The following is a 14,063-nucleotide window of genomic DNA, read 5'->3' on the forward strand; positions in this document are numbered from 1 at the left end:
GCTTAAATCTTAATGTTCTTTTTCTATTTTTTAAAATGTTTATTTCTATTTCTTAAATTTTTTTACGTAATATCTATATTTTATATTTTAAAATAGATATTTAAATCTTAATGTACTTTTTCCATTTTTTTCAAATTGTGTATTAACTTATATTATATATTTTACATTTTAAGATAGATGTTTAATGCTTAATGAACTTTTTCCATTTTTTAAAAAAAATTGTGTATTTACTTATTATTATATAGATAATTCATATATTATATATTTACATTATCTACTTATTATTTATTGATAATTCATATATTATATATTTAATGCTTAATGTTTATTTCCACTTCATGACTTTTTATTTACTTAATATCTCTATTTTACATTTTAAGATAGATGTTTAAATCTTAATGTACGTTTTTCTTTTTTTTTTAAATTGTATATTTCCATTTGTTATGCTTTCTATTTACGTAATATCTATATTTAAAATTTTAAGATATATTTTTAAATCTTAATGCAATTTTCCATTTTTTAATTTGGGTATTTACTTATATTATATATTTACTTATGATTTATTTTTCTTTATATTGTGTATTTCTATTTCTTATACTTTCTATTTACTAATAATTTTATATTTTAAGATAGATTTACATTTTAAGATAGATATTTAAATACTAATGTACTTCTTCCATTTTTTTAAATTGTGTATTTTCTTTTCTTATACTTTTTATTTGGGTAATATCTATATTTTACATTTTAAGATAGATGTTTAAATCTTAATATACTTTTTCCATTGTTTTTAAGTTGTGTATTTCTTTTTCTTATAGTTTATATTTACTTAATATCCATATTTTACATTTTAAGATAGATGTTTAATATTTAATGTACTCTTTCCATTTTTTAAAAATTATGCATTTACTTATTATTGTATATATTATTCGTATATTTATATATTTATAATATTTACTTATTATTTATTTTTCTATATATTGAGTATTTCTCTTTCTTATACTTTATATTTAGTTAATATCGATATTTTATATTTTAAGATAGATGTTTAAATCTTAATGTATTTTTCCATTTTTAATGTAAAACGGCAATGTTTAATACAAGAACTTGGACAAATAGTCAAATAGTTATATTTATGTTTTTTTTTTCTTTTTTATATAAAATGGTAATGTTACATTATGAAGATAAGCCATTTCTTTTAGTGAAAATGGTAATCTTACATATGTTTAATGTAGTTTTTCTATTTTTTTATGTTGTATGTTTACATATTATTGTTATTTTTAAATGTAAAATGGTAATATTACATATGCTTAATATATTATTTTCATTTTTTATGTTGTATGTTTACATATTATTTATTATTTTCTAAATTATATATGGAGATAAACCGTCTTTTTTTTAGTGAAAAATGGTAATTTTACATATGTTTAATGTAGTTTTTCCATTTTTATGTTGTATGTTTACATTTTATTTTTTTTAAAATAAAAATGTAATATGATAATCTTACATATGTTTAATGTAGTATTTCCATTTTTTATGTTGTATTTTTACATATATTTATTATTTGCAAAATTATATAGAATGTTTTTTGTTTTTTTATAAAACGGTAATGTTACATTATGAAGATAAGCCGTCTTTTTTTTAAGTGAAAAATGATAATCTTACGTATTTTTAATGTAGTTTTTCCATTTTTTGTGCTGTATGTTTACATATTATTTATAATTTTCGAAAATTAGTAAAATTAAAATGTAAAACTATATTTTATGCAACTTGTCATCTTTCGGGAGAAGTTTTTTTGCTGATGTGGACGCTCTATGGAGCCTTAAAAGGTCCATTTTATTAGTAAGGATTTTTTTTATAAAACGGTAATGTTACATTATGGAGATAAACCGTCTTTTTTTTAAGTGAAAAATGGTAATCTTACATATTTTTAATGTAGTTTTTCCATTTTTTATGCTGTATGTTTACATATTATTTATAATTTTCGAAAATTAGTAATATTAAAATGTAAAACTATATTTTATGCCACGTGTCATCTTTCGGGAGAAGTTTTTTTGCTGATGTGGACGCTCTATGGAGCCTCAAAAGGTCCCTTTTATTAGTAAGGATATACAAGATATGAGCCCGTTGCAACGGACTTTGTTTGATGTTTTAATTTAATAAAAACCATAAAATAATAAATAATTTTATTATAGTTTTATGATTATTTTTACATATGTTGTTTGAAATTTATTTTATAATAAAAACCATTTTCACACATAAGTTCAAGTTAATATTTGTATTTTATAATCATTTTGGGTAGATTAATTGTTGTAAACTTTGTATTTAGGATTAGAGAAAATACTATACCTACACGTTTAAACTGAACACAGCCCGAAATAAGAAATTGAATAAAAAATAAAAAAATATGAAAGTCAAATACATCAATCGAGTAAATGACAACATTATACATGTTCTTATGTACTAAAATTTAATATTTTATTAAATAAGTCTTTAAATTTTTATTTTGTTATGATTTTTTAAAAAAAGGAAAACATTATATCTTATAAATCTCCTTTTTATTTACAATTAAAAAATAAAAAAAAATATTAAATACTCTTTTAGAATTTTGTTTAAGATTTTGTAAAAGAAAAATTACTGTCATATAACATATTACAATTATCTTCTCTTTAGAATTTTAGAAAAAAAAATAAATTGCTATGAAATAGTTATTTTACTTATTGATACTAATTTTAAAATTATTATTCGTATCAATACTAATTTTACACTTCTTTTGTATAATTACTAATTTTTTAGTATCATGTTCATCACCAAATACTCTCTTAAAAATATTATCAAATAAATTTTTACAATTCTCTTTTGGTTAGGATTTAAATATATGATACAAATTTATTTTGTTTACGATTTTTTTATAAAAAAGGAAAACAACTATCAAAAATTATTTTCCAGTTTTTAAGGATTTTAAAAAGGAAGTTATATTACATAATCTTTTACAATTATATTTTGTCGAGGATTTAGAAAATTAAAATTTCTATCAAATAATTATTTCCAGTTAATATTAACTATTTTAAAAAGTTGCATTTTCAAAATTCATTGTTTTAAACATCATTAATATTTTTACAATTTTTCTTGTTAATTAAATAATTGTTACTATCATGTTTATCATTAATGTTTTAAATCAAAAATACTATTAAATAAAAATTTATATTCTCTCTCATCATGATTTTTTTTAAAGGAAAAAAAATCTTAATTGGTTAAGATTAGAAAAGAAATTTGTTTTTAAAAATTTCTTTTTTGTAGAATTTTAGGAAAAAAAGAAGTTTTTTATACACATTCACGATCTAATTTTTTAATTGACACATGTCACAATCATATCAGGTGAAATATTTGAAGTTAATTTTGGTTTTTATTTTTTTAACACAAAATTATTGAAAGTAAAATTACTTAATTATAACTAAAGTAAGATTATTTTTCTATTTTTATTTTATTAATACTTTTAAAAATAAATTAATTATTTTCTAATTAGTTTTTCTTTTATATTTTTATAAAACTATTTTAATTTTAATATAAAAAATATGTTTAATTATTTATTTATTTTGTCTTATACATACAAACACATATCCATCATATTCACACATAATCATGTAAGACAACAACATCAAAATTAAAAAATTATGTTGCATCCAGAAATTAAAAGAAAATCTCAAGTAATACTTTTCATATAAATACTATTGTGTTTTGTAGAAATTATATGTGGAAGCTTAAACCTAAGTATATATATATATATATGTGTGTGAATATAAATGTAGTTTTTTCAAAATTCGTTTTTATTATCTTATTATGTATATTTTTAATTATTATATATTTAAATATATCACAATATTAGAAAGAAAATTGTTATCAAATAATCATTTGCAATTATCTTTTGATCAGGATTTTAAAAAAGGAAAATTACTATTAAATAATATTTATAATTACTTTTTAATAGAATTTGTTTTTGTTAATATCTTATTATACATATTTTTAATTATGAGGTAAATTAACACATGTCACAATCCTAAATATACAATTGACATGTGTCGCGATCATGTTAATTAGCAACTTTGAAAAACCAAGATTTATATAATAAGATACTAGGGTCGGGTAAGCAAATGAACAAAATAATATAAATATATTTTAAATTTTAATGAAATATTTATTTAAATTTAATCATAATTTTCACTATTTTTACTAAAATTTTTACTATTTTTATAGAAATTATACATTTGTTACTATATTAAAACAATTCATAAAAATATAACTATTTTGCTTTGTTCACAATATTTTATTTTCTTGAGTTTAATGGATTTTAATAAATTTCTTGTTAAATTTTATAATTTAAAAGATAAGAAAAAGTAAAGCCAATTTAAAATAGAAAAATATGATATTAATTGTGGCTGCTTAATATTTATAAATAATATGTTAGGTTATATTGTTATGTATTATTATATTTGGAAAATATATTTATGTTGTTGATGTTTCTTCAAACTCACGTCAACAAATATTTGAAAAATAAGGAATTCAGCAATTGTTTTTCTTTTTTTGACTACCAAAGGTTTAGGCTAAAAAAAGGTAACAACAAAAAAAAAGATTATTAAAAAGATTATTGATGGAGCATTTGATGTATTGTCTATATGGTTCAAATGTTAAAAAGGTGATTATATCTCTTCTACTTTATGCATAGCTTTTTTTTAAAACGATAAAGGACATCTCTTTTATTTTATAGATATAGATATAGATATATATATATATATATGTGTGTATATTAAGTTACGAATGATGTCATATTTATATAAATGAAGAACCATCACCAAAAGAGAAAAATAAATTATAGTATATATTTAATATAATAGTATAATCAAATTGTTATATTTTAGTAAAATATGCTAAATCAGAATGTTGTTATCGATGAAAAAGACTTCATTCAATCGTATTCTCGTAATTACGAGAATCTATTACTACTCCGTTATCAATGTCAAGAAATGTTTTTTTTATTACAACTAGTGGTTTGTCCGTGCTAAGCGCGGGTAATTATTGATTGTGTTTTTGAAGTTGCTTGTGCCGTGTTCAATTTCTGGTTAAAAAATGGTGGTGAGGCTTTTTGTTTAGTTTAGTAGTACTTATCTAATGCTTTAAACATGTAGGGAATAGTGAGTTATTGGTGGGGTAGGTGCAAAGACATTAATTGTGTGTGAAGTTTAGCAGTTATTTGGTCTAATTATTTGTTTGGAAGACCATTGCATGTGTGTGAAAAAGGTCGTGTTGGGCTTTCATTTGATAAAGCAAGCAGATTCCTTATGAAGCCTTATTAGCTTTATTATTGGCTTAAATATCAAACAAATTTAACTCGAGAGTAAGATTTTGTAAATGCCATGAGGTAACTTTATGATCAAGTTATTGCTTTTATTGTGTTATATGTTGTGCAATATGTTTGTAAGAGTGATATATTGAGTTTAAATTGAGAGACAGACCTTTATTTTTGGGATTTCTTTCTTGGTTACTTTTTTTCATCTGCAAAGCTCTAGTATTCTTAGCGTCCACTTCTTTCACATGTAAATATTGTAAGATGAACTTGTGGTTGTATGTTCAGATTAATGACAAAGGCTGAAGTGGCGGTAATACCTTTTTTAATGCTACCTTGATTAGGATCGTCTAGTGTGATACGGCTTTGGCTAGTGATGTGGTGAGCAGCCATGGTTGGTTATGTTTCATAATCTTCTCGAGACGTGGCGGTTTCTCCTGCATTTAAACGACCTAAAGTGTTTACTGAGACTAAAATGGGTAAACCTAACTGATGGGTGTGTGAGCTACCTGGTGCTGAGTCCATTTCATTCATATTAGCATCTTGATGGTGAATTTCTCCTGCAAAGCAAACATCCAAAAGAATCAAATCACTTAAGTTTGTATTTGTTACGCTTTTAGAACATGCAGCTGTTTTAATGAATGTAAATGTGCTAGTGTTAACGCAGAGCCTAAATCATACGAAGGTTTAGTAAAAAAACTTGATTAAAATTTAAATATTTCTTTCATCAGATGTCAATAACCTTACATGTTTAGGGCACTCACACGCATTGTGTTTGTGTTCACCAAAGCTACTCGATAATGTGTTAAACTTGTTCAGCGAGCTGATTAATCTACTCTATTCAAATAGAATAACTCTAAAAATGACTATAGAGAGTTATAGTTGGACCATTTAGTTAGTAATTTAACAAATTAACCTAAATTTATTCATATATTAATTTTAGAAAAAATGTAAATAATATTAATATCTAAATAAAAGATTGAGAAAAAATGTCTATCCAAACCCTAACAGATTCTATTTTTGTTTTTGGGTATTTAGTTTTGGAATGAAATAACATAGCCCAAATCTGTTAAAAAAATATTATATTAAACTTTTTATATATGAAAAAAATAATTTTTTGCATGATTTTATGTTCAATTCTTATGGTAATAATAATAAAAAAGGTAATATAATAAATAAAACAATTAGTTAACAAAATATAGAATATAGAAATTTAAACGAAACTGAAATACGTGTTAACAAAATATAGAATTTACTAATTTAATTTAGTCACATATCAACATTTCGAAAATATAAATTTTCAAACAAAAGTTGTGATAAAGTTAGTAATAATTCATATAAAAATTAATGTTTAGAATCAAACTTTTTAATATGCTGTTACATTATTTATTGAACAAAGAAACAACACAAATGGTTAATATATGAAAAGTACAACTTTATTGTCGTTAAAAAGTACAAATTTATTAAAAAAAACTAAAATTAATATAAAATATATTCCTTTATAACTTATTTTACATTCTAAATATTATTTAAAAATAAAAAAAAATATATGTGTGTGGAGAATTTAAATCCGGTATTTTTATAAAGTAGTATTGACAATGTTAGGCTCTTATGTAGTTTTATTTTTTGGTACATTAGCGTAACATTTCATACGTAGCTGTTTGAGCTTTAAATATGATATGCTCATGAAATGATTTGATCGATAGTGTTTTTAAATATTAAACATTCATATTAAACCCTATCTTATTTGTATTTCCTACAGCATTCCATTGTCTCAGAGTGACGATGCTGGCAGTTATTAGTATAAGCTTGATAGTATACCTCTATGTACTTGATCGCAAGAGTTAGATTCTTGAAGGAAACTTAATAATATAGTTTGTTTATAAGGAATAATATAGCTGGTTTATATCTAAAATAATATTTTGATCCACCGTTATTTTACATTATTAGACTCTACGTCTTAAAACAAAGAGAAAGCCATTTGAGGAAATAAATTTGCAATAATAACTCAAAGATCCACCACTACATTTAGTTTAATAATGTAAAATTCAAAGTGACCCTATAAGATTATTTGAAGCAAACAGAGGTGGACTTTCCTTGTCACGTGGAGCTATGTCTTGTGTGCCTTCTTTTTCCACTCTCATTTGGATCAAGCTTCGACTTGTACTTCTGCATGACGAACGCTTGCTGGTACAGCAGATGAGGATAGTTGAGGGTCGTCACTTGTAGTCTCTCGGACTTTTGCTGTCGCACAACGTGATATCTCTACAACAGTGTTTTGCTCACCAGTTGAGCGCTATGGTGCTACTGGTTTCTCTACAGGCAAATCCTTATAAGAACCTGGGTTATATCGCAGTACTAAACATGAAAATATAGTTTATGAAGCTGTATATGTTAAATCAGTATAAGGGTACCAACTTGTATGACAAATTCTGGGAGTGGTGCACGCTGTTCCTAAGAAATTATACGGGAAACGGTGAAGGTTTGGTGTTTGGAAGTGAAATTAAACTCCCATAGCTTGAGCTGGAAAAGTGTAGGTTTTGCCTATAATATCAGGCTACAAAGTGGGGTAGTTCGTTGTCCACATGAGCATTCACACCTACACCCTGCATATACAGAAACATATTTTCAATAAAGCTACACATAAGTTGGAGCATTTGTTTGATGCATATGGTAGAATATAGGAAATCTTAACCAAAATTTGTGCAGCTTCAGCAGCTTGAATGTTTGCCAACTTTTCCATCTCCATATCAAAAGCGACAAAGACAGCCTCATCCAGCTCGTCTGATACACATAGCTCCACATGAGACCTATAGGCAAGGAATAGACACATGAAAGTATTGTAGTATTGCAGAGCCAGCTTAAGGATTGTTACCTTAGGACAGATTTATCACATACGATGAATGTGAAAGAAGAAATCTCTCGCTAGAGCAACCAATGTAACACCAACCTTTATATGCATGGATACCAGTTACTTTTGCCTTACATATAAACTCAATTATCTGTAATCAGTAAGAGCACCGTAACAATTAGAATACACAATTAACAGGGTAACTTGAGATAGTTGAGAATTTGACCTGAGGATCAGATATCAACAGCATTGGTTGAGCTCTGCAAGGGTGAGATACATAAGTTTGCGGGATCATAACCGAACAGAAAACTAAGAAGCTCCAAGACATAAGCTTCAAAGGTCTCATCCATTTTAGCACGTAAATCTGGTGCAAGGGGACTCAATCCTTCCTCCTGCCAAAAAGAATCAAAACCAAACCAAGAGAGGTAGAGTCAAATTCGGAAAACTATCTCGAAGCGAGTCAAAGCTCTAGCCAAAAGCTTCAGAGCTTCTTTAACCAAATTGGGGTGGTTTAGAGACCCTAGCTTCAAATGCTATTCTGGTCCTCTTAGATTTCGGACAATCAGATTACATAGTGATAAACAACTGAGAATATATGTTGGTTAAGGACTGAGCAAAACCATGATAAAAACTGATGTCAATGGGAACAGATGGTGGCGAAGAAAACAAAGTGGCGGTACAGGCTCGGTGGTTAAACTGAAGTCTAAGATGATTGGCCCATCTGTGGGCGGAACAGATAGTCGTCGCTGGGGAGGTTTGGCTACGTCGGAGCTTGGGCGTCAGTGTCAATCGGAAAATCTGCAAGGGGAAGAGGCCGATTGGAGTTTACTGTAACAGTAAAAACTATAAACCAAATTAAAAGTGGAAAAGACCTTTGGAGTTTTCGTTGGCTTCTCTGTTTCCTTTGAATTCTTTTTTGGCTTCTATGTACTTCTTCAGTAGTTCTTAAAAGATTGAGATTATTCGTGCCATCCCTTTGTTTTGTTTTTGGGAAAATATATAGAAAGTTTGGGAAGTACAAAAGAGCAGTGTCTGAGTGTTGTTTCTGAATTGAATAAGATATTTATCTTTCTTTATGGTGGAGAAGCTGTATGTTACAAAGTGGAAGACAGGGGATAACAAAGAGAGCCTAACGGATCAGAAGAATCTCGACATTAATAAAAAATAAAATCCCAAAAGTTACGATAAGTGGAAGAGAGCAGTTCGTGGTGAAGAACAAAATCAATTGCAAAATATGGGCTATAGCCTACCGACAGAAAATAACAAAAGCCCAAACTACAGACCGAAAATCACAAAAGCCCAAACCAAAGTAACTATTAAATGACGTGGAGGAATGCTACAATCCTACTGGCTGAATTTCCAGTCCGACGTAGACACTTTTAGAGGGTTTAATATGCTCCTTTTAGTATAGTTTTGATGAATCAGTTACATCATATAAACTAAGGGGGTGTTAGTGGGACTTAGATTTTTATAGAGTTTGTTGATTTTAAAAGTTGAGAGATTTGTTAAATTTGGAAAGAGATGTAGAGAATTTTGTATATTGTGAAAATCTATGAAAATAAAGTAATGTAATGATTCTAAGAATTCAAGGTAAACATGTAGTATTCTCAAAATCTTAATTTGTGAGTTAAAATGATAAGAATTCAACTCCTAATAACACTTACTTTAATAGATTTGTAGAATCATTAAAATCTAAACTTTTTGAATAACAAATGATTTTGTATAGAATTATAGAATCATCAAACCAATAACAATAGATTTTAATGAGAATATAAGAATCTATAAACCAATAACACTAGATTTAGACTCATTATAAATCTCATCCCCACTAACACCCCCTAACAGTTTAAATAAAAATGTATAAAATAAAGGTAAAACAAACATATAAAAAAATATAAGCTAATACAATCGACTACAATTGTTTTTTTTTTCAAAATATTATTCTTATTATCATAGTCAGATTATATAAAAACATTAAAAAAAATTAAAGCAAATTCATTTTCATGAAAGGCATTAATGGTCGAACAAATATATAATCTCTAAATGGGATAATAAAATAGATAGTAATTTTTTTTTGAAAACAACAAATAGTAAAAATTAATACTATTTTAAATTAAAATAAATTAAAATTTCAAAAGTTTGTTAAACTTTAAATAATTTTTATATTATTTGCTCACCCGCCCATAGGTATTATTTGGTACTTAAATAAAATAAAATTTCAAATGCTGTTCATGGTACTTAACAATATAAATATGTACTCTAAATAAAACATCAACTTTATTTTATGTTTAAATTTCAATTAAATTAACTTTGTTACGACCATCTGTTTTTTATTCTACTTTTATTGCATCAATTAGTTACAATCACTTATGATATTCCACTTTGAATTAAACAACTTTAAAATAAATTAATACCCTATAGTCGATAATCACTATCAAATGGATCGAAAAAAAATATGATTCTCTTTCAACATAGTTTCATTTTTATATTTTGAATATATTCTATTTACTAAGATCATAAAATAAATTGTAAATTTATGTAAAAATAAAATATATGAACCCGGCGCGTAGCGCCGGAATGCCACTAGTATCTATATATATATAAAGATGTTTGCTTCACTCCTATGCGTCTACGTCGGATCCATCATGGAAAGTCGTTTATTGTGGGCGTGACACGTGTCTGTCGGTATAAAACGCATCACTTCGTTTATCTGAAAAATCTGATGGGCTTATATTCATATTATATGTATATTGATTATGGACCTTTATATTTACCTTTTTTTGGGCTTCGCATACCCCCATAGAAAGTTGAACAACGTATTCTCCTCACAACCTGCGTTTTATCGTCTTATTCAATCTGACTTCGTCATCTACGGTTAATCTTAAAACGAAACCATCACCATTGAGAACCATCGCAACCATCACAGTTAATGGAGTTTCATTGAGAACCATCGCAACTTGCGAGTGTCATCATCTCGAGGGGAGAATTAAAGAATCCTAATGAGTGGAACATTGAAAAATTATGTTCACACTTGAAAAAGAACTTGATAAATTAAATTCAAGTAAGATGATCCCCATGATCGGGTATAAACATGCAGTTGTGCATGTAATAAAGAAATATACAATCCAGAGGGATAAGTATATGGATAATTAGAAATATGCTCGCAAGTTTGCTAGAAACATATGATAAGCTGATGGAATGAGATATGTGAAATGGATTACAATGAAAAGTAGGATAATCTATTTACAAAATGTCTGCTAGACATTTTGCATGAAATAATAAAATCTCATCTTCCAGCTGAAAAGGCTCCAATAAGAAGTGTCCTAAAAGGATGATATATAAATGTGTCCTAAAAGGATGATATACGAGTCTATGGCACGCTTGAGACGTGATAGACCATTTTGGTTCCAAAAAATCCTCGAAAAAGAGCAAATATATGAATAGAGGATGAATTTCATGATGAGACCGTTGATATGGTTAATATTACAGTCATGTACCTCGGTAAATCATTGATGATGATAAAGAGATCTCGATTAACCATATCAGTACGAATAAAAATATGGAACCAAAGAGAAAATAGATTGTCGACGATAAAATAAAAAAGCGCTATATAAATAAGGATTACGAATCTACCTCTATGTATGACGGTAGAGTGAATTGATTGGCCATCAATTCGGTATAAAGCTCGTTAGAAAAACGAGAGATTTTTGGACCAAAAGTCCAAGGTATAGTTCTCCAAAGAATGAAATGAAAGATGACCTTGAGGTATGAAAAACGGCTTGTTCCGAGGTCACTGGAGAAAATTTAAAATAGATGCAATATATTGAAATGTGTGGCAGGACAAAAATGACTTGAGTTGCATCTTGATATTTAATAGTCCCTGAAGAGTTAAAGATGCTCTCGGGAATGTATCAAACTCTGGAAGAGTTAGAACAAACCGTGTATAAGGTATCTTGAACTGGTAACTGGTGATATGTTTACGGCACGATTTGCCGATTACCATTTTAATGAGGATGAATTTTCAGCATTAGGGGGAGGAATTTGAAAAATTCCTAAATAGATTACATGGTGTACATAGTAGTTGTTACACCTTGATCCCCCTACGGATCAAAGAGAGCTGGAAATTCAGAAAATTGTGCATTTGCAAACCAGATACCAGATGTGTTCACAGATACGACATGATATACTCGCTGAAATCTTCGATCAAGAGTTGATGTTCCTAAAGAACAAAGTGATGGTAACAAAATAAATGAACCTAGGGTTCAGTTAAAGAGGGGAGACTAGCGGGTTCTCGAGATAAAATCCCCAAAAGAAATTAGCTGAGAAAAGTTGCAAGGTTCCTGAAGAACCTGATACTGAAAAATATCTGAAAGAAGACATAAGTGGAAAGGTTCAAAGAGAACCTGATACTGAAAGATGTCTGAAAGAAGGCATAAATGGTAAGGTTCCAGAAGAACCTGATATTATAAGATGTCTGAAATAATGCATAAGTGGAAAGGTTCCAGAAGAACTTGATACTGAAAAGTGTCTGAAAGAAGGCATATATGAAAAAGGTCAAGATGAACCAAATAAAGATGATCCAGATGCGACATGATATACTCCCTGAAAAAAAAAAAAAAAAAAGATGATCCAGATGACGAAAAGGAAACAGAAAAGTATGAGATTTCCATCAACTACACCCTTGATGAAAAGTTATAAGATAAAAGATGTTGATAGAAAATTCTCCTTTTCTGTCCAAAGAGATCGATCATAAAAGTGATGATCCCGATCCAAGGTCCATTTTGGAATGTTAAAAAGACATGATTGAAAAGAGTGGCATAAGGCCATTCAAATTGAATTATTCTCCCTAAATAAAAGGAATATCTTTGGACCTATAGTCATAACGCCTGAGAATATAAATCTTGTTAAGTATAAGTGGGTATTCGTGAGAAAAGTAACACGATATAAAACCTGAGTAGTTGCCCAAAGATTTTCTCAGAGACCGGGAATTGATTTTGAGAAAACGTATTCCCCGGTAATGGATGCAATTATGTTTAGAATTTTGATGAGCCTAACGGCGTCTAAAAATCTTGAGGTGCATCTCATGGACGTTGTGACTGCATATTTATATGGATCGTTGAATAACGATATATATATATATATGAAACTCCATGAGTGATTGAAAATGCCAGGGGCATTGGAAGAAAAATCCAAGAAGATTTGTTCGGTCAAGTTACTGCGATCACTTTACGGATTAAAGCAATCCAGACGCACGTGGTACAATTGTTTAAGTGAATATATCTTGAAAAAGGGATATATGAATAATGTGATATGTCCATGCGTTTCTATAAAGAAATTGTCATATGGCTTGTCACGCAAATACCGCATTCCGATACCATAAACGTGTTTTTGGAATGTTGTAGTCGGAAGAGATTTTGCGAACAAGTCAGCCGGATTGTCGCATGACCGTACATACTCAATGTCCACTTCTTAATTTTTCTTGAGTTCTCGTATGTATGAGAAAAATCTTGGAGGGATGTACTTCACTCTAGTTATGGCTTTCTTTGAGTTGAGCGACCCACGTCGAATTATCTTCAAAAACTTTCGTCGCCGTTTCTGGTTAGCTATTCGTTTGTTTATTGTATGTGTTGACTAGTTGACTTAAGCCACACACATTCTCGACATGCTTCGAAGAAGTCGAAACCCATGATTGTTTCTCGAAACTCTATGTAATCGCGGTTTTACCAATTGTAAAAGCATATCCGGTTTACATTTGACTTTATAAATAGCATGTATCTACAAAACCATACCAAACTTGGGGTTTCTAGGATACACCAATTCTGAATCAATACGTACCTTGGAGAGAACTGACATGTTCTCGACGCCATTCTAATT

At 28.0% G+C, this 14,063-nt stretch overlaps 2 long non-coding RNA genes across 7 annotated transcripts; one reads left to right on the forward strand and one right to left on the reverse strand.

Moving 5' to 3' along the window:
• Positions 1-5,098: 5,098 nt before the first annotated feature.
• On the reverse strand, positions 5,099-9,362 carry LOC103862546. Of its 6 annotated transcripts, none has more exons than XR_004456408.1 (7): positions 9,062-9,359; positions 8,416-8,987; positions 8,214-8,340; positions 8,034-8,148; positions 7,757-7,944; positions 5,848-7,678; positions 5,099-5,775 (listed from the first exon to the last, which is right to left on the reverse strand). It is a non-coding gene; the product is annotated as an uncharacterized LOC103862546 (long non-coding RNA). The 6 variants fall into 6 exon arrangements; XR_004456407.1 differs by having other exon boundaries at positions 5,546-5,576; positions 5,659-7,678; positions 9,062-9,362; XR_631767.3 differs by lacking the exon at positions 5,099-5,775 and having other exon boundaries at positions 7,241-7,678; positions 8,416-8,581; positions 8,810-8,987; positions 9,062-9,328.
• Positions 9,363-10,104: 742 nt separating this feature from the next.
• Positions 10,105-12,944, forward strand: LOC117132812. The gene is made up of 2 exons (XR_004456409.1): positions 10,105-12,579; positions 12,634-12,944. It is a non-coding gene; the product is annotated as an uncharacterized LOC117132812 (long non-coding RNA).
• The last annotated feature ends 1,119 nt before the right edge of the window (positions 12,945-14,063 follow it).

This window comes from Brassica rapa, chromosome A03, assembly GCF_000309985.2.
Source record: "Brassica rapa cultivar Chiifu-401-42 chromosome A03, CAAS_Brap_v3.01, whole genome shotgun sequence".
Classification (NCBI taxonomy): Eukaryota; Viridiplantae; Streptophyta; class Magnoliopsida; order Brassicales; family Brassicaceae; genus Brassica; species Brassica rapa.